Source organism: Anomalospiza imberbis, unplaced genomic scaffold (assembly GCF_031753505.1).
Source record: "Anomalospiza imberbis isolate Cuckoo-Finch-1a 21T00152 unplaced genomic scaffold, ASM3175350v1 scaffold_55, whole genome shotgun sequence".
Classification (NCBI taxonomy): Eukaryota; Metazoa; Chordata; class Aves; order Passeriformes; family Viduidae; genus Anomalospiza; species Anomalospiza imberbis.
In genome coordinates this window covers 703,719-724,954 of record NW_027100162.1, presented here as the reverse complement: position 1 = coordinate 724,954, position 21,236 = coordinate 703,719, and the positions used below count along the sequence as shown (strand labels likewise).

The following is a 21,236-nucleotide window of genomic DNA, read 5'->3' as shown; positions in this document are numbered from 1 at the left end:
AGTTGATGAGAACCATCCAGTTCAGGTATGACAATACCCACTCTCCCTGGAAGGGAGACAAGGACTGCAGCTGGCCACCCAGGACCTACTTGAGTAGGGTGCCTTAGAACCATGTATGTCCCCCATAATACACCTGTTTTACCAGTAAAGAAGTCTGATGGGACTTACAAGCTTGTCCAAGATTTAAGAGAAGTTAACAAAAGAACAGTGAATCAGTACCCAGTAGTGCCTAAGCCCTATACACTACTGAGTAATATCCCCCCAGCACACCAGTGGTTTAGTGTGACAGACCTAAAAGATGCCTTTTGGGCATGTCCACTGGCAGGAGAAAGTAGGGATATGTTTGCCTCTGAATGGGAGGACCCCGATTCAGGGAGAAAGCAACAGCTTCGGTGGACTAGGTTACCACAAGGGTTTTCCAAATCCCCAAACCAAACAATTCTCCATCAAACCTGAGATAAAGATCATCCAGTATGGAGACGATTTGCTTCTCTCAGGACGGGAAGAAAACAAAGTTCGAGAATCCACCATAGCATTGTTAAGTTTTCTGGGGAGCCAAGGACTTTGAGTATCAAAAGGGAAACTCCAATTTGTAGAGAGGGAAGTAAAATGCCTAGGAGGTGTGATTTGTCAAGGGAGCCAGTGGCTGAACCCTCAGAGAATTGCAGGGATTGCCTCACTCCCACGGCCAAAATCTAAGAGAGAAGTCAGAGGGCTTTTAGGCCTGTTGGGATAGTGTAGGCTATGGATTGAAGGATACATGCAGGCCATCAGGTTCTTGTTTGAAAAGTTAATAGAAGAAGAGATAAGGTGGGAAGAAGACGACAAGCAAATTTTGAAGCTTTAAAGAAAAAATTAGTCAGTGCAGCAGCACTGAGTCTTCCTGCCTTAGACAAACCCTTCTATCTGTTTGTGGATATAGAAAAAGGGGCAGCACATGGAGTGTTAGCCCAGGACCGGGGAGGATCCAGGAAACCAGTGGCCTGTTTATCAAAACTGCAAGACCCTGCCAGCTGTGGGTGGCCAACCTGCATTCAGGCGGTGGCAGCGAGCGCCCTACTCGTAGAAGAAAGCAAAAAATTAACCTCTGGGGGAAAATTGAAAATATATACCACTCACTCAGTAAGGAGTATCCTCAGCTAAAAGGCTGAGAAATGGCTCACTGATTCCCAAGTGCTAAAATATGAAGCCATCCTAATAGACAATGGATAATTAGAGTTAATTGTGAGTAACCAACTGAACCCTGCCCAGTTTTTAGATGGAAATCCAGGTGAGGAATTAATATATAATTGCCTGGAGGTTATAAATTATCAAACTAAAGTAAGAGAGGACCTAACACATCAACCATTCCAAGGAGGGAAATGATTGTACATTGATGGATTTCCACAGGTAATCCGGGGACAATGGGTATCAGGATACATTATAGTAGATGAAGAGTTAGTGGCCCTAGAAAAAGGAAAGTTACCTTCCAACTGGTCAGCCCAAGCATGTGAGTTGTATGCCCTAAAGCAAACTCTGGAAATATTAGCACAGAAAAGAGGAACAATATATACAGACTCAAAATATGCTTTTGGAGTAGTGCATACCTATGGGAAAATCTGGGAAGAGTGTGGGCTATTAAATTCAATGGGGAAAGGAACTAAAAACTTATTTTAGAAGTGATAGAAACCTTACAAATACCAGAAGAAGTGGCAGTAGTATATGTTAAAGGACATAAAAAAGGGGTGACTCAAGAAGAACAGTGGAACCATTTAGCAGATTTAGACGCTAAGAATTCAGCCAAATCAGGGTCAGAAAAACTAATGATAGCATTAACCCCTATGGGAGAAATAGAAGAAGTTCCCGTATTCAGTGAGACAGAAGAGAAAGAATTCCTTAGAATAGGAGCTAAGAATGATAACAAAGGGAAGTGGAGATTAGCAGATGGGAGACAAATGTTGAATAAACTCCTTGCCAGGAAAATGTTAGAAGGCATACATGGAACAACACATTGGGGTACACAAGCGCTAAGTGATCAATTTCTAAGGGACTGGGGCTGCATTGGAATTTTTTGGGGATAGCTAAGCAAGTAACTGAAAGGTGTGTGATATGCCAACAAGTGAGTCAGAAAATCATGAGGAAAACACCCAGAGGAGGGCAAGAACTAGCCTTAAGACCCTGTCAAAACATCCAAGTAGACTTTACCGAGCTTCCCCATGTACAACGGTGGAAGTTTTTACTAGTGATAGTAGGCAACTTGACTCACTGGGTAGAGGCGGTACCCACGGTTAAAGCCAATGCCAATGTTGTGAGTAAAACACTTCTAGAATCAATCATTCCCCAATATGGGATGGTGAACAGGATTGATTCAGACCAAGGAACTCATTTCACCTCTAAAATATTGCAAAAAGTTGTTCAAACCCTGGGAGTAAATGGGAATTACATACTCCATGGCATCCACAGAGTTCTGGTCACACTGAGAGGATGAATCAAACTCTTAAAAGAGCTCTAGTTGAGCTGATGACTGAAACCCACGTCATAGATAAAATGTCTCCCTTTGTCCTTATTAAAAATTAGAAACCAACCCCGGTCAGATCTGGGGGTGTCACCCTATGAAATGACATTTGGTTACCCTTTTTGACCTCACCCCAGAGCATTGCCATCTATGAGGAAGGGGAAGCCAATGCCAAGAAATATGTTATGTCTATAGGAGAAACCTTACAAGGGCTATAACATAAAGGGGCAATTCCTCAAACTAACACCCTGGATTTCAGAATCCATAATGTTAATTCTGGGGATTGGATCAAGTAATGATCAAGTCATGGAGAGATCAACCTCTAACTCCTCAGTGGGAAGGTCCCTTTCAGGCACTGTTCATCACCGAATCAGCCGTGTGAACTGCAGAGTGGGGATGGACTCATGCCAACAGATGGACTCATGCCAACAGTTAAAGGCCCGGTAGAAGAACCCAAAGAGTGAACTACAACATCCAGACTGGGTGAAACGAGATTGACTCTTAAGCAGAGACTGAAAGACAACCAGAAAGACACCAAGATGCCCAAAGTCAAGCTTCCACCAACCAGTTTGAGGACTGTCTTCCTGTGTTAATGGGTGAGAATTATCAGCATCTGTTGATGGGAAGTACACAAGGGTCCGTAAAAGGTGATGGGACAGCTTCTTTAAGAAAATAAGACAAAGGAAGCAGGGCAAGACCCCTTTGTTCACTACCAAGAAGACCCCATAGCCCTGCTGTGGGTAGCAACCCCGTAGGCATGGTAAGGTAGGGACAAAAGGCCATACTGGACCTCTGTAATTCCCCAACTGTCTTTGAATACAAAAGGGACTGGAGGGCGAGACCGAGCTGGCCTCTGGACCCCTAAGATACAATGACTATGGATCGCAACCACATAGGCACGGTAGATGGGAGTCAGAGCCATACTGGACCTCTGTAAGGCCCTTTTGTCCATTCCAAATAAGTGTGTCTAAGGAAAACCTGAGATTTTTCTCCTGTTCCCACTGTCCTTGCCCACATCAACAGCTGCTAGTATGACTCATTCAAGAGAGAGAGAATTTTTTTAATGTAATTGTTCAAGCAAAATGACTTATAGAAAAAGAAAAGGGGGTTTGTTATAGATGGGTAATCCTATTGTTGACTCTCACAATTAAGGGGTGAATATTAAGTATATGTTAAGAGAAGTTGTGTAGGTGTATAGTTATCTTTCCCCTCCCTCTTGCATTGTTATCACGGGATGCCCTCAGTAGTCAAGGCATTTGGGAGGGTCGGCTTGTTGCTATGGCAGCGCCTGACCTCCAATCAAGCTGTAAGAAAGTGATCTCCACCACTGGACAGTGAAGAAGAAGTGGATTGACAAGACTTTGGGAGGGGCTAGAGGTATAAAAGATAGAGCATCCATTTTGTAGATGAGCACAGGGTGACTGAATGCTTTGCTTCTGGCACTGTATTTATTCTTTATTCACTCTTCTGTTGTATTTTGATAAGGTCCTAATAAACCATTTACATTTGTGAAAGTGAAAATAGTTTCTCACATGGGGTTAGGGAATGTGGGGCAAGGTGTCCACACTGGGTCAGACCTCAAGTTAAACTTCTCTGACCTGGCCAGACCTCTTTAGGAGCGGCCCTACATCAATATCAATCACAGAATGCTGCAATCACCTCTTCTCTAATGAGAACAGTAATAAAAGACACTCTTTAAAATAGGAATACATATTTCTTAGAAGCTCTTTGAAATATTTCTCCATAACTGTATAAGGAAACCTTCTTAATGAACTACATTAGAGCAGAGGGAAATCAAGGCAGAGCCATGGTTTGTCAGAAGTTGCTTGATCCTAATGAGCCCTGTGGTGCATTTGGAGCTGAGCCCTGGAACCTCAAGGCCTGAGAGGAGATTGCACAAACCTTTCCAGGAGTCAAAGTCAGAGGAAAAACCCAAAATGTCTCAAAGCATTAATGGGTGCCACTGAGGTCCATCCCAAACACAGGCTCCTCATGGACTCCTTGGAGGAGAGAACTGGAGGCCAGGATGGTAAAAAAAAAAATCTCAGAAACTCAGTGTGGAAAGGAAAATCCAAAGTACCTTAAACTCCTTGAGTATCTCAAAACATCAATGAGCCCCACTGAGTGTCAGTACAAAGCTCTCAAGGGACACGTTAAAGCAGATAATTGGGGTCATGATTGCACAAACCTCTCACAGAGTCTGGATCAAAAGGGAAACACCAAGTACCTTAAAAGAACTGAAGTACCTTGAAGCATTAATGAGCCCCACTGAGTGTTGTTCCTGACAAAGCCTCTCCAGGGACTAATTACAGCAGATAATTGGAGGCCATGATTGCACAAAGCTCTCAGAGACTCCAAGGCAAAAGCCAAAGCCAAAGTGCTTTGAAAAACCTGCAGTCCCTGGGAGCATGAAGGAGCCCCCAGGGCCATTCCTGAGCAAGGCTCCCCAGGGACTCCTTCCAGCAGATCCTTGAGGCCACTGGGATGTGGGCTAGGGGGGGATGCTGAGGGCAGGAAAAGGGGGTGACAGTGCCCAGCCTGGCTGGGGCTGTGCCAGGAGGCCCCAGCCTCAGGACAAGGTGTCTCCTCACGGCCCTTGGTGGCATGGCCCTTGGTGGCACAGATGCTGCTGTGCCCCAGGGCACCAACACTTGGCTTCTCTTTGTCCCCACCTGTCATCAGTGCCTCCAGTTCTCTGCTCTGCCTGGGGCCTGGGGACACTTTCTCAGTCGTGTCCCTCAGTGGAACCCATTAAAAGTCAAAGAAACTTTGGAGCTGGATTCTGTCTTGGAGTTCTGGAGAGGTTTCTGCAGCTCCCTCTCAGGGCCTGATGTTCAGGGCCTGAGCACAAAGCCCCAGAGGGTCATTAAAGTCCTTGTGCTGTGTCTGTGCTGCTGAGCTGGGCCGGGCTCCTGGCACAGAGGGTGATCCTGGTAACCAAGGAGAGCTTCAAAAGCACATTTCTCTGGATGAGCAGCTCTGCTCCCAGCCCAGCAGGGCTGGGGCACTGCCTGCAGCCAGCCCGGGCACAGCACAGAGGCACAGAGAGCTTCCATCAGTCAGGGCTGGGAAGGTGCTGAGAAGTGCCTGGGGCAGAATCAGTGCCAGCCCTTGGCACAGGAACCTCTGGCTGCAGGACAATGCAGCTGCAGCTCCTGGAGTGATCTCCTACAGCTGGAACATCCCAATGCCCACAGACCCTGTGAGTACATTCTCTGATCATCTCTTGTGCAGAGCAGCCAGGGGTGCCCAGGGCTGTCCTGCAGAGCAGGGTCCTGCAGCTCAGGGTGCTGTGCTGGGCCAGGGACTCTGCTGCCTGCCAGGGACAGCTCTCAGCCGGCCCGGGGAGCTGCTCCCAGCGCTGGGGGACAAAATGTGGGTGGAAGGAGACAGCTGGAAAGGCTGGAAAGTGTTCTTCTTGTGTGGTGAGGATTCTGTATTGCTCAGGATTGCTCCCAGCATGACATTTACCTCCAGAACATTTCCAAGCATATTAAACAGGGAGCACAGCCAGTCATGGGCTACAAAATGGGAAAATCCTGCATTTTTAGTGTACTGATCTGTGTTGCCTGTATGGGAAATTGCACATAGATATTCATTTCTCAGTTCACCATGAGAAATATAAAAAAATTGTCTCAGATCTGAATAAACCAGGCAGTGACAGAAATGAGCACAGGGCCCCTTAGAGGCAGCATCAGTGTTGCTTTTCCAGCCTCCTCAGGGTTGCTCTGACATTGCCATCAGAGCCTGCAGAGCCAGAGCTGCCCCTGGGCAGTGCCTGAGCTGGGAGGGGTCTGCAGGGCACAGCTGAGCCCCCAGGGCTGGGCTGGGCTCTGGCAGCACTGGCAGGGCCCAGCCCTGGGCACAGGGGAGCAGCTGCTGGCAGGGACAGCTCCAGGCATTAGAGCCCTGGGCAGGCAGGGGGGAGAAGTGCCCCCAAGCTGTGCTGGGATATTTAAAGTCCTCTCCAAACCCAACTATTCCATGATTACTTTTATTACAGAACCCCATGTGCAGCCACAGCCAATGTCCAACAGCAGCTCCAACAGCCACTTCCTCCTGCTGGCACAGGCAGACGCGCGGCAGCTGCAGCTCCTGCATTTCTGCCTCTTCCTGGGCATCTCCCTGGCTGCCCTCCTGGGCAACGGCCTCATCATCAGCGCCGTAGCCTGCGGCCACCACCTGCACTCGCCCATGTTCTTCTTCCTGCTCAACCTGGCCCTCAGCGACCTGGGCTCCATCTGCACCACTGTCCCCAAAGCCATGCACAATTCCCTCTGGGACACCAGCACCATCTCCTACATGGCATGTGCTGCACAGCTTTTTCTGATTATCTTCTTCCTTGGGACAGAGTTTTCCCTCCTGACCATCATGTGCTATGACCACTATGTGTCCATCTGCAAACTCCTGCACTACAGGACCCTCCTGGGCAGCAGAGCTTGTGCCCACATGGCAGCAGCTGCCTGGGCCAGTGCCTTTCTCAATTCGCTGCTGCACACGGCCAATACATTTTCCCTGCCCCTGTGCCATGGCACTGCCCTGGGCCAGGTCTTCTGTGAAATACCCCAGATCCTCAAGCTCTCCTGCTCCAAATCCTACTTCAGGGAACTTTGGCTCATTGTGGTTAGTGGCTGTTTAGCTTTTGGCTGTTTTGTGTTCATTGTTTTCTCCTATGTGCAGATCTTCGGGGCCGTGCTGAGGATCCCCTCTGAGCAGGGATGGCACAAAGCTTTTTCCACCTGCCTCCCTCACCTGGCTGTGGTCTCCCTGTTCCTCACGACTGCCACATTTTCTCACCTGAAGCCCCCCTCCATCTCCTCACCATCCCTGGATCTGGCCATGTCAGTTCTGTACTCGGTGGTGCCTCCAGCCCTGAACCCCCTCATCTACAGCCTGAGGAACCAGGAGCTCAAGTTTGCAGTGAGGAGACTGATGACTGGATGCTTTCAGGAACATTAAACTGCTGGCCAATTTCTGCAAATCACTTGTAATAAAAGTTATCTTTGATGCTTCTTGTTGGTATCATTTTGGAGGTTCTTTATCTTTGTTTTACATTTTAATGTTGTCCACAAAGAAATGTCATTGTTTGTGCCATTTCTCATTTTGTTTCTCTCCGCCTTCCCTGTGGCCACAGACTGTGTCAATGAGGGGCTGTGCTCTTGGTGGATTTAAAGGAACTAAAGGGTCTGCCAGCAGAGTTTTCAGCAGAGATGCCCTTTTGTTGCCTTCTCTGGAGCTGCAGCAGCAATGTCTGTGTGCAGAGCGGGGGACAGAGTGGCTGGACAGCAGCCAGGCAGAAAGGGACCTGCAGGGACTGATGGACAGCAGGCTGGACATGAGCCAGCAGTGTGCCCAGGTGGCCAAGAAGGCCATTGGCTCCTGGCCTAGTTCAGGAATGGTGTGGCCAGCAGGACCAGGGCAGTGATTCTTCCCCTGTGCTCGGCACTCGTTGGGCAGCACCTCGAGTGCCGTGTCCTGGCACTTGGACTTGTTAAACCTCACCTTGTTGGATTTGGGCCCTGGATCCAGCCTGTCCAGGTCCCTGTGCAGAGCCCTCCTCCCCTCCAGCAGATCAACACTCACAGGCAGCTTGTCATCTGCAAATTTCCTGATGGTGGACTCAGTCCCCTTATCCAGATCATGAATGCAGACATTTAAATCCACGCTGGCTGGCTCTGACCCCTCGGCCATCCTGTGGGTGCCCTGTGATGGCACTCAGGGTGATCTGTTCCATAACCTTGCCGGGCACCGAGGTCAGGCTGACAGGCCTGGAGTTCCCCAGATCCTCCTTCCAGCTTTTCTTGGGGATGGGCTCACACTGGCTCCTCCAGTGCTCTGGGACCTCCCTGCTGAGCCAGGGACTGATGGTAAATGATGGAGAGCAGCTTGGCGAGTTCATCCACCAGCTCCCTCATCCCCCTAGGATGCATCCCATCTGATCCCATACACCTGTGAGCATCTGAGTGTCTCAGCAGGTCCCCAACTGCTCCCTCCTGGACTACAGGGGGCTGTTCTGCTCCCTGTGCCTATCTACCAGCTCAGGAGATTTCTTGTCCTTAGGACAACCTATCCTAATATTGAAAATTGATACAAACAAGGTGTTAAGTTACTCAGTCTTTTCTTTGTCTTTACTTACTATATTCTTCACTGCATCCAATAAAGATGTTCTCCTTATCCCAGATTTTGCTATTAATTTATTTACAGAAACCTTTTCAATTTTTTTTCACAGAAGTGGCCAAGTTAAGCAGTAGTTGAGTTTCACCTCTCAACTTTTCTTTCTCCATGACCTAATAACATCCTTTAACACTTCCAAAGTTGCCTGACATTCTGTCCAAAGTTAATGCACCCTCTATTTTTCCTTTGAGTTCCCACAGAAGCTCCATGGGCAGTCAGGGCAGTCATTTTCCTCACCAGCTCATCTTTTGCTTCACTGGCACAGGCTGCTCCTTCCCCTGTAAGATTACTTCCTTGAAATGTGTCCATCCTCCCAGGACCCCTTTGTTTTAAAGGGCTGTTTCCCTTAAAAAAATCAGTACCTGATTCGGTACTCCCCAAATCTGCATCCTAAATAGGCCAAAGTCTGCCCTTCCTAATTTCAGTGTGGAAGTTTTGTTGCTACCCCTCCTTCTTTCACAAAACATTGAAATCTTGATTATTTCATGGTCACTGTGCCCCAGGCAGCCTCCGACCCCCACATCTGCCACCAGCGCTTCTCTGTTTGTGAGCAGCAGGAGACAGAGCTTTCCTTGGGAGTGGAGTGTTTCCAAAAATTCAGTAAAACAGAAAACTCCTTAACCCCAATGCAGCATTAAGAAGCAGCATTCTTTATTCAGCCGGATGCACGGGGGATAGCTCCTCCCAAAGCCGAGCGTGCTGAGTACAGGAAAGTTTCTGTTCATATTCTGTATTTTGCACACATATTCATTGATTGTCCTGGACTAAACACACATCTGATAATCATTCCCCCAGAATCATTAACGTATTTCCCCTCCCCTTTTGCATGCTCTCTTCTGTTCTGGGGGTCTCTCTGGTGGTCCCTGGTGGTCGTGGACCCCAGTGTTCCAGTGGGCCTGGCTGAGCTGGCAGGACACTGAGGCTGGTGAACTTCCAGTTCCCCTTCTGACACAATGGGCATTGTGTGGTTTCCATAGGCCTGGGGTTTTGGAGAACAAGCTCCGGTGTTAACTCACCTGGTGTAGATAATTTATCATCTGGTAACATGAGGTCACAGAGTTATGTGAGGTCATCGAGCAGCTACAGCATCATAGACTGCCTCTGTGACATCCCAGAGCCTGCTGTGACATCATAGGGCAGAGGTCTGATATCCCAGAGCAGGCTGTGACATCACAGAGGGGCTGTGTGACATCCCAGGAGGGCTCTGTGACGTCACTGGGGTGGTCACTCCGCCCCAGCTCCCCCTCACAGTTTCTCCCAACAAGTCCAATGCTGTTCATGCCCAGCGGGGTCCCTTATCCCCTGGTATCCCCCCGGTCCACCTGGAGCCACAGCCCCCACCAAAGGACATTCCACAGGATCCCCCCCAGAGCCTGACATGGGGAAAAGGGGCCAGGGCTGTGTGACCAGGACATCAAGGACGTGGATTATCCAGGTCCCTGTGGCCTGGGCTGGGTTCCCCAGGGCAGGAAAGATGTCTGGCAGCTGGAGCAGGGTTAGGGAAGGGCCTCCAAGGTAGGGCTGGAGCCCTCGGGCTGTGAGCAGAGGCTAAGGGAGCTGGGCTTGTCCAGCCCAGAGCAGGGAAGGCTGAGGGGCTCCTCATCCTAGCCTGGCAGCGCCAGCAAGGAGGGGATGGAGAACACAGAGCCAGGCTCTTCACCCTAAGACAGCTTTGTGGCTGCCCCGGCTTTGGGATGGGCCCTGGGCCTGGAGCAGGAGCAGCTCTGGAGGGCCCCAAGGCCGGGGCTCTTGTGCTGGCCTGAGCAGATGGGATGGCAGCAGGGGCTGCAGAGCTCTCAGCACCTCAGCCCGAGGGGAGCAGGGCACCCAGGGAGCCTCCTTTGGCCTTGGCCAAGCCCCTTCCCCCATGGCTGGGGCTGAGTCCTGGGTGAGCTGCAGCTGCTGCTGTGCCCTGGCCAGGGGCTGAGGCCGTGGGGCCAGTGGCCAGAGCAGCCTGGGCTGAGCAGAGCTGTGGGGCCAGAGCCGGCTGGGCTGTGCTGGGGAGAGGCCCTTGGTGCTGCACAGAGCTCAGGGCAGCTGGCAGAGCTTGCAGGGAGCTGGGCTGGGCTCAGAGAGCCTGGCACAGGAACCATCAGTGTCCATCCCAGCCTGGCTGAGCGTGCAGGGCAGGACTCAGCCCAGGCCTTGTGGGGCAGGGCCAGCGCCTGTGCAAGGCATGGAAAACAGGCAAGTGTCTGAGAGAGGAGGCTGCTCTGTGCCCTTGGGGGCATGGACACAGCAGGGAGGGGGCCCAGGACATTTGTCTCCGCCCGCCTCTGTCCCCAGCCCTTGGCAGCCCTGGCTGCTGAGCCCAGCTTTGCCCTGGGCTGAGTTTGGCTGTGGCCCAGCTCCATCCTCCTGCGGGGCTCAGGGCCGGCCTCTCTGCTGGCCCAGAGGCCGGCAGAGCCCGGGGCAGGGCTGTCTGTGCAGTCCCACAGGTGCCACGGGCTCTGCAGGAGCTGGCAGAGGCTGCCCAGCAGGGAGGCCATGGGGCACAGAGCCCCAAGGCTGCTGTGGGCACCACGGCACAGGGGCCGTTCCCAGCCGCAATGCTCCTGTCCTGGGCTGGGCCTGCACAGGGGCTGTGGCACCATGGCCGGGCCAGCACAGGGTCACAAAGGGGCCACGCAGCCGCTGCCGGGGCTGGCAGCAAGGCCGGGACCAGACAAGGAATTGCTGAGCATGGCCTGCGCTGGCCAGGGCTGACTGTGCCAAAGGCAGAGCTCAGCTGCCCTTGGTGGCTGCAGGAACACTCAGGAGCCCAAAGAGCCTCCATGGCTGTGCTGGAGACCAAGGCTGGAGCAGGGAAATGCAGGGCTGCTGCGCCATGGGGAGGGCATTGAATTCCAGCACACACCTCAGCTCTCTGATGATCCCGGCACCATGCTGGGCCCTGTTTCAGACTGGAGCAGAGCAGATGTTGATGGCACAGGAGCCCTGCGGGGCTGGCAGGGACCTGCAGCTTGCAAGGTGCTCTGCTCTCCCTCAGCTCCTCTCTGAGAGATCCAATCCCAGTTCGGCAGCTCAGGGCACAAGTGGCACTGCCTGTCCATGGGCACACAGCTGATATCTGCCTGGAAAGGGGCACAGGTTTAAATTCTTGTAAATTTCGTAATATACAAGGACATTTTTATTATCTGGGTCACTTGAGTACTTTTAAGAAATACCAAAGTCTTCCCTCCAGGAATTTCCTGGAAGTGTACTGATGGGAGAAGGAGAAGAAATACTGATCTTCCCCTTTACTTGAGTCACCAATATTGTTTACTACATCATCTCTCTCTTCCTTCAGGTATTTCCACCTCTTCTGTTGAAATGGCCATGTCTAAGGACATCTCTTCACTAGACCAGCTGGATCTATGTCCTTCCTGTTACTCCCAGATTTCCTCCTCCAGATGCTCTCTGGTCACGCAAGGGCCTCTCAACTGACTGGTTACATGCTTTGAGCTTCAGGGAGTTGCCCAATCTTTAAGAAGTCCAAATAAATATCACATTAATCAACACCTTACTTATATTAATATCTGTCACAGTATTGCCTTTTCTTATGTCTCTGTCTTAAACTGTTCCTGTATGGAAATCCCTTGGGGATGGGGGACATGTCAGATTCTGCTGGGACATCACAGAGAGCTGAGGGAAGAGCTGGGATGGTTATTAAACTGTTCAAATATTCAACTTGTGTTTGTTGGCAAGAAACCTTTCTGTGCTTCTGAGTGTCACCATCCCTGAGCCCAAAGGGCACAAACCTGATGAGTTGTGGTTCCCTGCAGGGGCCCTTGGACCTTGGCTCTGCACAGGAGAGCTCTTCATCCACTTTCCTGCTTTTCCTCCCTCTGGGCATGGAAGGAGCTCGTGCCTTCAGTGTGTGACTCATGTGTGCAAAGAGCAAATCTGGGCAGAATTGGGGCAGGGAGGGTTTGGGGGGACCTTGGGACCTGTGCTGGGCACAGAAGGTGTTTTCCATTGCTCTGAGACTGTCTGCTGTGCAAAGTGGATTTAATATCCAGCAGAGGAATGACTTTTGCATTTGATGGAGCTGTGTCTTCCCTTGGCTTTGCTGGCTGACAAGAAAAGAACATCCCTCTGTGTTTGGGGCAGCTCCTTCTCCAAGGAAAGCAGGTGGGAGTTGGAGCCAAGGAGCTGAAACTTTGGCAAAAGGTTTAATAAGACATTCAATGAACACAAAACACTTCTCAAAGCTGTATATTGGTCCAGTCAACTTCACAAACTCTAAGCCATCTGAGTTTTAAGTTGCTCAAAATTTTCAAGAGGTCAGAAATAAAAGAACGAGAGACAGAAATAGAGAATGATGAAAAAGATTTAGAGAAGCACACACAGAGCTACCAACTCCTGGATTCCAGCACTGTTCAGATCGAAATTCCAAGAGGAGGTAGGGTCAAGATGTGTGCTCGCCTTGTGCTCAGCCTTAAATACCCCTTGGTCTTCCTGGGCCCTTCCCCCAGGTGGGACTTGGGGTCATTTGGTCACTCAGGTGCTGGGCTGGGGGCTCCAGAGGTGGCTGTGGAGCATTGCCTGTGCTGTGCCAGGGACTGGCAGACACTGCTGGGCTGGGATAGAGGCCCTGGGGGGATTAGGGTTCCAGGGCAGGGCAGGGCTGGGGTTCCAGGGCAGGGCAAGGCTGGACCTGCCCCTTCCTCCCCCACACACAAAATGTTTCCAGCCCACAATCTCCTCCAGTCTGTCACAACAGGCAGTGTTGGAGGTGAAATCCCAGCTGTGGCCATGGGCACCTGCAGGAAGAAGGACCGTTCTTTTCCATACGAATGAAAGCCCCAGTTCTCGGTTTATTTCTGATTTAATTGCCTGGAATTTATTTGGTTTTGTTGTTGCTTTGTTTCCTTTTTTGTGCCTGAAGTGTCCAGTCAGGAGCAGAGTGACTCTTGCCAAGGAACTTTGTGGTGCTGTTGCTCAATATTAAATCTGGTTTTTGCTGCTCCCTTGCTGGGGATTTTTTCAGCGCTCTCAAGCCCTCGTTGGTAACAGGGTGAAGGAGCCCTGGGCCAGGCTCTGGCCCTGGGGGACACGGGGACGCTGCCGGGGGGTCCCTGTCCCCTGTCCCGCCCCCCATGGCCCTGTGTCAGGCTCGGGGGTCGATCTCGTGGAACATCCTCTGGGGGAGGCTGCGGCGCCGGGGGCGGGGGGACCCGGGGCGACAGGGGACCCCGCTGTGCACGAGCAGCGTTGGACTTCTCTGGGGGAAATGGGAGGGGGGGCTGGGGCAGAGTCACCTCCCCAGTGACCTCACACAGCCCCTGTGATGTCACACAGCCCCTGTGGTGTCACAACCCACCCTTGGATGCCACATAGCTCCCTTGTGATGTCATAGGCCCAACTCTGCAATGTCACTCTGTGATGTCACAAAGCTGTGCTGTTACAGAAGATTCTGTGATGTCAGAAATTCACCCTGTACTATGACGTCACAAAGTCATCCTGTGACATCACAGTCTGTTCCATGATGTCATAGCCTGCTCTATGATGTCACACAGCCAACTCGGTGATGTCACAACCCACACTCTGATGTCCCAGAGCCACTCTCTACATGACGGCAGAGTCTGCCCTATGGCCTCACACTATGATGTCACACCCTGCTGTGTGATGTCACAAGCCCCTCAGTGATGTCACAAAACCCTCCCTGTGATGTCATACTGCCACTCTGTGATGTCACAGCACACACTTTGACCTCACTGCCTGCTCTATGATGTCATACAGCCATGCTATGATGTCACAGCCTGCTCTCTGATGTCACACTGTCCCCTCTATCATGCCATAGCTGCTTGATGACCTCACACAACACGCTCTGTGATGTCATAGCCCAATCTGTGACCTCACACAACCCACGCTGTGCTGTCACACAGCCCCTCTCTGACATCACAGCTGCTCTGTGCCTCCGTGACACAGCCACAGAGGCGCTGCTGTGACACAGCCCCCTCTGGGACACCCCACAGCCCCTGCAAGTGCTGAGCCCCTGTGAGCTCTGTCTGCGCCCTGCTCGTGTCCCTGCGATGCCCTGGCAGTGCCCCAGCCCTGCTGGGCTGTGCACAGGAGCTGCTCCTGGCCACAGCTGTCTCTCTGCAGCGCTGCCCTTGCCAGGAGCTGCCTCTGGGCCAGGAGCCTGGCCCAGCTCAGCAGCACAGACACAGCACCAGGACGTTAATGACCCTCTGGGGCTTTGGTGCTCTTTGCATCGGACCCAGACCTCAGAGTGTGCTCAAAGAACTTCTCAAGAACTCAAAGTCAGATTCAAAGTCCAGACTTTCTTTAACTTTTAATGGGTCCCACTGAGGGACACAACTCATGTGAAAGTGTCCCCGGGTTCCAGTTAGAGCAGAACACTGGAGGCAGTGATGACAGCTGGGGACAAACAAGGCAAAGGTGTCTCTGGTGCTGAGCAAACCTGGATATCACCATGGTGTCCTTGGACCTGCATTGTCACACTGACCCACGGTTCCATGAGGTTCCCCAGTGTCACCATGGCCACTGTCAGAGGCTGGATGAGATCAGTGTCCCGAGACACCTTGGGTTGAGCTGTCAATCAGTCCCACAGCTGGGACAGCGCTAACCCGGCTCTGAACGCCCGAGCAATCACAAATCCCAGCTGGGGGGAGGCCCACGAAGGCCCAGGGGCTTAAAACCAAGGAGCACAAGGTCAGCCCCTGCTATGGACTCTGCCTTCTCCTGGGGCTTGTGTCTCACCCACACTGGAACCCCAGGAGCTGGGAGCCACACGTGTGTCTTTCTGTGGAGCTTCTGTCTTTCTGTCTCTTTCCTCTCCTTCTAATGCTCTTTCTATGGAACATTTTTGGGTCCCTGAACAACTGAAGTGTTTAAGGCTGAGAGGTCCAGCTTGTTCTGGTGCTTTCCATGAACTGATTGAACTCTTGATTTATGAACCAATGCACTAGATGTGGAATCCTCTACACTGAACTCAGAAACACATGCCCTCTGTCAGAGCATTTTCATCTTCTAGATCACTTTCAAGATGCCCATGGGGATGTTGCAATGATTTTCACACAGCTCTCCATTTCTGGATGCAGGCTCTGCAGATTCTTTCTCTGCATTCAGTCAGGCTTGCATTCCCTGACAATTCCTGGTAGCCCGTCATGGTTTCTTAGGGCAGAACAGTAACAATGAAAACCTTACCAATGGCACAACTGCCCAGCCCACAAGGAAAAGAAAGAACAAGCTGTCAAGTTCTTCAAACATTTCTCCTGCTGTGCTGCAAGAGTTGAGCTGCACACAAGGTGTGGAAAGCCTAGAGAAGCTGCAGCTGGTGGCACATCTTGTGACAGAAGCTGCACCTCGTTCTCCAGGAAAGGTTCTTGGAAAGAGCAAACAGGAGTGTGGAGAAGATTCTGGGAAAACTGAAACAGCTTTTAAGAAATGAAATTAAAATGGAAAGAAACAACTGAAGATGTTTTTCTCTGTTTATTTTTATGCTCCTCTTTTCCATCTTGCACTACTGCTCCATCCCCTTAATCCAAATAGATCTCATCTCTAAGATCCATGACTTGGCGAATTTTAGACACTCTAAAATACCATGAGCTACACACAGTTTGCCTTCCCCGTTTGTTTTTTTGGGTTTTTTTGTGGTTTTTTTTTTTTTTTTTTAACCATTGCTGGAGATGTAAATGCAGTGCTTGGGTCAGATACAAATTCTGCACTCAGGGAATGTGCCCCGATAGGGTTTGATCCTCAGCGGGGACAATGCATGGCAGCGACCGAGGGGATTCCTGTTCCCCTGTGTAGGAGTCCAGACTCTGGGTCTGGGCTGAACAGGGCAAAGTTCCCGTGTTTGGACAGGCTCAGGGGCTGCCCCCGGGGAGCGGGGGGCTGGGCGCGGGGGGAGCGGGAAACGGAAAAACGGACACGGGGACAAACGGCCCCGGAGCTTCAGTTGCAGCGGCAGCAGCAGCGGCGGCAGTCGCAGCAGCGGCAGCGGCAGCGGCAGCTAAAGCACATACTCTATTGAGTCCCTCTTGCATCTCCTCTCCCTCTCCTGCTGTCCCGCACCCTCTCCCGCTCTCCCTTTCCCGTTGTCCCCTCCTCTCCCAGTCTCCCTCTCCCCCTGCCGGGCCATGTCCCCAGCCCGCCCCCGGCCCCCGGCGGGGCTGCCCCGTCCTCATCCCCGTCCCCGTCCCCGGCCGTCCCGCCGGGGTCTCGTCTCCGCCCGGCTCTGGCCGTGCTGGCGGTGGCGCTGCTGGGCGGGCATCAGTGCCTGGAGCTCCGGCGGCACCGCCGCCCTCTGGCTCCGCCTGGCCCGAGCCCGGCCCCGGCCCCGACGTGGGCTCCAGTCCCGGCCCCGGCCCCGGCTCCTCCCGGGCCCCGCGGAGGACACATGCGGCGCGGCTGCTCCCGCCGCCCCCGCTGCGGCTTCCCCGGCCCGAGCTCCGCCGCTGTCCCATTCCAGGGACAGAACGCCTGGGGAGGGCCGGCCCGGGGCGCTCGGGGGGCGCTCGGGGGCCGCTCCTGGCCCCGGGCCGAGCGCTGACAGCCCCGTCCCGCCCGCAGGGAAGGCGCAGGAGGAGGCCCTGCAGGAGCGGTACCGGCTGGGTTCGCTGCTGGGCAGCGGCGGCTTCGGCAGCGTCTTCGCAGCCACGCGGCTCTCGGACGGCGCCCCGGTGAGCGGCGGGGCCGGCGGTGGGCGCAGGAGAAGGGGGCGGAGGAGGAGGAGGATTAGCAGGAGGAGGAGGAGGAGGTGGAGGGGGTGGAGGAGGAGGAGGATGGGGCCCGGCGGGGCGGGTGATGCGCTCAACCCACTGCTCTCCCTTGCTTGCAGGTGGCCATCAAAAGGGTGCCACGGAACCGCGTCCGGCACTGGGGCGAGCTGGTGAGTGAGCGGGGCCAGCGGCAGAAGCCGGGCCGTGCCGGGTGGCGAGGAGCCGGGGCCCGGCAGGGTGGGAGCCGCCGGGAGCCCTGCAGGGAGAGCGGGCATGGGCTGAGCGGGGCATGCAGAGCATCCCGGGCTGGCTGAGGGGTTCCCCAGCCCTGGCACGGCCTCAGCCCCACTGACGGCATCGCGCTCCTCCCGCAGCCCGACGGCACCAGCGCACCCCTGGAGGTTGTGCTGCTGGACAAGGTGTCCTCTGGCTGCACTGGTGTCATTCAGCTCCTGGAGTGGCTTGAGCTCCCTGACAGCGTCGTGCTGGTGCTGGAGCGTCCGGAGCGGTGCCAGGAGCTGTCGGGTTTCCTGGCGGAGCGGAGGTTCCTGCCGGAGGAGGAGGCGCGGGGGCTGTTCCGCCAGGTGCTGGAGGCCGTGCGGCACTGCACCAGCTGCGGGGTCCTGCACAGGGACATCAAGCCTGAGAACATCCTGCTCGACCTGGCCACCGGGCAGCTGAAACTGATTGACTTTGGCTGTGGCGCCTTCCTCCAAGACACAGCCTACACCCAGTTTGCAGGTGAGCTCTGCCGGGGGATGCTCCTGGGCATCTCATGGCCCAGCCGGGGTGCAGCCCCAGGGCTCCCCCTATTGCAGCCGGGATGGGATTAATGCTGGAGCCAAGCTGATTTGGGTGGGGGTGTGAGGGGGGCCAGCTCCAGCCCTGCCGACAGCCTTCAGCACCCACTGTGGCCTGGGCTAAGGCTGGAGCTGAGGCAGCCAGCCTGACAAAAACCCCAGTGGGGGTAGCAGAGAGGGGGGTCTGACCCTGTGCCCTGGATGGTTTGGTGTGCAGGCGAGAAGGGCTTGGACTGCTCTGCTCCCCATTGTTTGCATTGACTGGTTAACATTTTTGGGGGGCCGTGCAGGCGGGGAGTAGAGCGGGCTTTCTCCACCACTGGATGAGTTTTGCTTTTGTGTGTCATGGTTGGGCCTTCCCAGGATTTCTGCTGCCCTCTTCCAACACCAGTGGCTTCTTTTCCAGCCCCAAGTCTGTACACAAGTCCCAGGTGGTGGCGAGAGGGCAGCGGTCACCCTGTGTGCCACTGGGGTGGCCCCCACACACCCAGGGATGCTGGGGCCAGGCTCTGGGAGCAGCAGCGTCCCCCTGATGAACTCTGTCTGTGTTCCACAGGAACCCTGTCCTATAGCCCACCAGAGTGGATCCACCCCCAACGCTACCACGGCGAGGCAGCAACAATCTGGTCCCTGGGCCTCCTGCTGTACCACCTGGTCATGGGGAAGCACCCGTTCAGGAGGGGCCAGGAGATCATCTGGGGGCGGATCTTGTTCCCACGACGGCTCTCTCAAGGTGGGTCCTCATCTCTGGCCATGGGGGCAATACCAGTGCTGGGAGACAGCAGCAGCTCATGAGCATCCTGCTCTGGCAGCTGCTGAGGAGGTGGCACATGTCCTGCTCTCCTGCTCTCCTCCAAACACAGAATCCATGGGGAAGTTTAGGCCCAGCTCTGGGCAAACCCAGCATGGCCTGGGCATGGGAACAGGGGGGCAACTTCTCCAACTGACTGGTGATTTCTGGTTTGTTTCCCCAGAGTGCCAGGATCTCATTAAGAGGTGTTTGTCCATGCAGCCCTTGGACAGGCCCTCCTTAGAAGAGCTTTTCCGTGATCCATGGGTGCAGGGTGGTCTTCTGCCCTAGAAGATGGGAGAGATCAACGTGCACAGTTGGATCCAGGGGCCTGGCAGGTAACAGCTCCACACTTGTCCTGGCAATCAGTGGCAAAGCCAACCAGACTGGTTTTGTCCTGCCTGTGTCACTGCCCAGGGGTCATCAGATGGGAACACGCAGCCCTTGTGCTGGAGCTGAGCTGCTCTGCCCAGCACTGCTGGCCACCATCCGAGCTGGTTTTGCTTGTCCTGGTTCCCTGACAGCTGGGGCCCTGGGCAGAACCTTGACAGCCTGGGCTCACCTCAGGGAAGGAGGAGGCGGCCCTGGAGAAGCTGTACCAGGTGGGGCTGCTGCTGCTGGGGACAGTGAGGACGACATCAAAAATGACAACCTCTTCCTCCACCTGGTCACCGGCAGCTGAAGATGATGGACTTTGATTCTGGCGCCTTCTCCAAAGCCAGGCTCCACAGGGAATTTGCAGGTGAGTCCACACGCAGGGGGATGCTCCCAGATTTGGGCATTGCACAGCCTGGCCGGGAACCAAAGGTTCCCCCTTTGCTGGGGAGGATGCAGCTGATCCTTCAGTCGGCTGCCAGGCTGCTTTTGGCAGGGCTGGGGGGATGGGCTGGGGTGCTGATGAAATGGGAGTGGGCTCCTGGCCCTGCCAACAGCCCCAGCACCCACCGTGCCCCGGGCTGGGGATGGGGCTGGGGCAGCCAGCCCGACACAAAGAAACCCCCATGGTGGGAGCAGAGGTGGGACTCCAGAACCTGTGCAGGGGCTGCTTTGCTTTGCAGGCAAGGAAGGGCTTGGGCTGCTCCACTGCCCCTGTTTGCTTTGGGATCACCGTTATTTTGGAGGGCAGTGCAGGGGGGAAGGGAGACAGCCTGGCCTTCCCTCACCTGTGGGTGGGTTTTTCCCGGGCATGCAGGGGTTGGGCCTTCCTTAATCCCCTGACAGAGATAAGATTTTTGACCTTTTTTCTTGTTCCCCTTTTTGTCTGTAATCTATTTTCAATAATTTGTTGTGTGTTTTTCTAGAGGAAGCGTTCCAGGTGGGGTCCAGTTTGGATGGGGAAATGCTTGGGAGCAGCTGTGGCGTGGATTGGCCGTGCCTGGGAGAAGGATGAGGACATCGTTTGGGACCAGCTTTTCTTCCAGCGGAGGATCGTGTGAGGTGGGTCCTGTCTGCTTGGCATGGTGGGATCAGAGCTTTGGGGAGATGGCAGGGAGCACAGGAGCATCCTGCTCTGGGCAGCTGCTGAGGGCTGGATGTGCCGTGGCCGGCTGCAGGCTGGGCACATGTCCTGCCCTCCTGCTCTGCTCCCACAGGCAGCAGGGATGGGCAGCTCTGGGCACAGCTCTGGGCACGGCCAGCATGGCCTGGGCACTGCGGGCGGCTGGGACAAGGGGACAGGAGCCTTCAGCTGACGGGCACTTTCTGGTTTCTCTCCTTGCAGCCAGGCTCTGCGGGTGCTGAGGCTGCTCTGGGCTCTGCCAGGGCTCTGCTGGAGCTCAGCACCGGGCTGCAATCAGCCAAAGAAGAAATGGGGTGACCTGCAGCACAGACCTGCTTGAGCATTTCAGCAACACAGCTCAAGTTTGCAGAGTGTACACCTCCAAGGGCAAACATGACACCACCCAAAAATTAAACTTTTTCAATAACTTCTGAAATGAAATCAATCTGGGATGGCCCCAAATGACATTTTGCAGCTTGCTCAAGCTGTAGCTCAGCCCTTCTCTGAACTGTTCTCTCCCCCACCTGCCTTTTACTTCCCAACTGCTCCCTCTTGTCCCCCAGTGAGTTCCCAGCCCATGGCAGTCTCCATCACACTGTTGCCTTCCTTGGTGCCCCTCACCATGAGGAAGGCCGAGCCCCAGGCTTAGGGACTCATCCTGTCACTGGCTGAGGAGCAGCAATGTCTCAGAGCTCCAGTGGGATTTTAGTGTCATTCAGAGCTCCTCTTCTGCCCTCAGCTCTCCTCACTGCTGAGTTCCCACTCCCTTTTCCTCGTCCTTGCAGCAGGATGAGCTCTGTGAATCCCC

The 21,236-nt window shown here is 53.9% G+C and overlaps 1 long non-coding RNA gene across 1 annotated transcript; it reads left to right on the top strand.

The window, feature by feature from the left end:
* Positions 1 to 19,588: 19,588 nt before the first annotated feature.
* Positions 19,589 to 20,869, top strand: LOC137467249 (uncharacterized). The gene is made up of 2 exons (XR_010995463.1): positions 19,589 to 19,672; positions 20,651 to 20,869. It is a non-coding gene; the product is annotated as an uncharacterized lncRNA (long non-coding RNA).
* Positions 20,870 to 21,236: the final 367 nt, after the last annotated feature.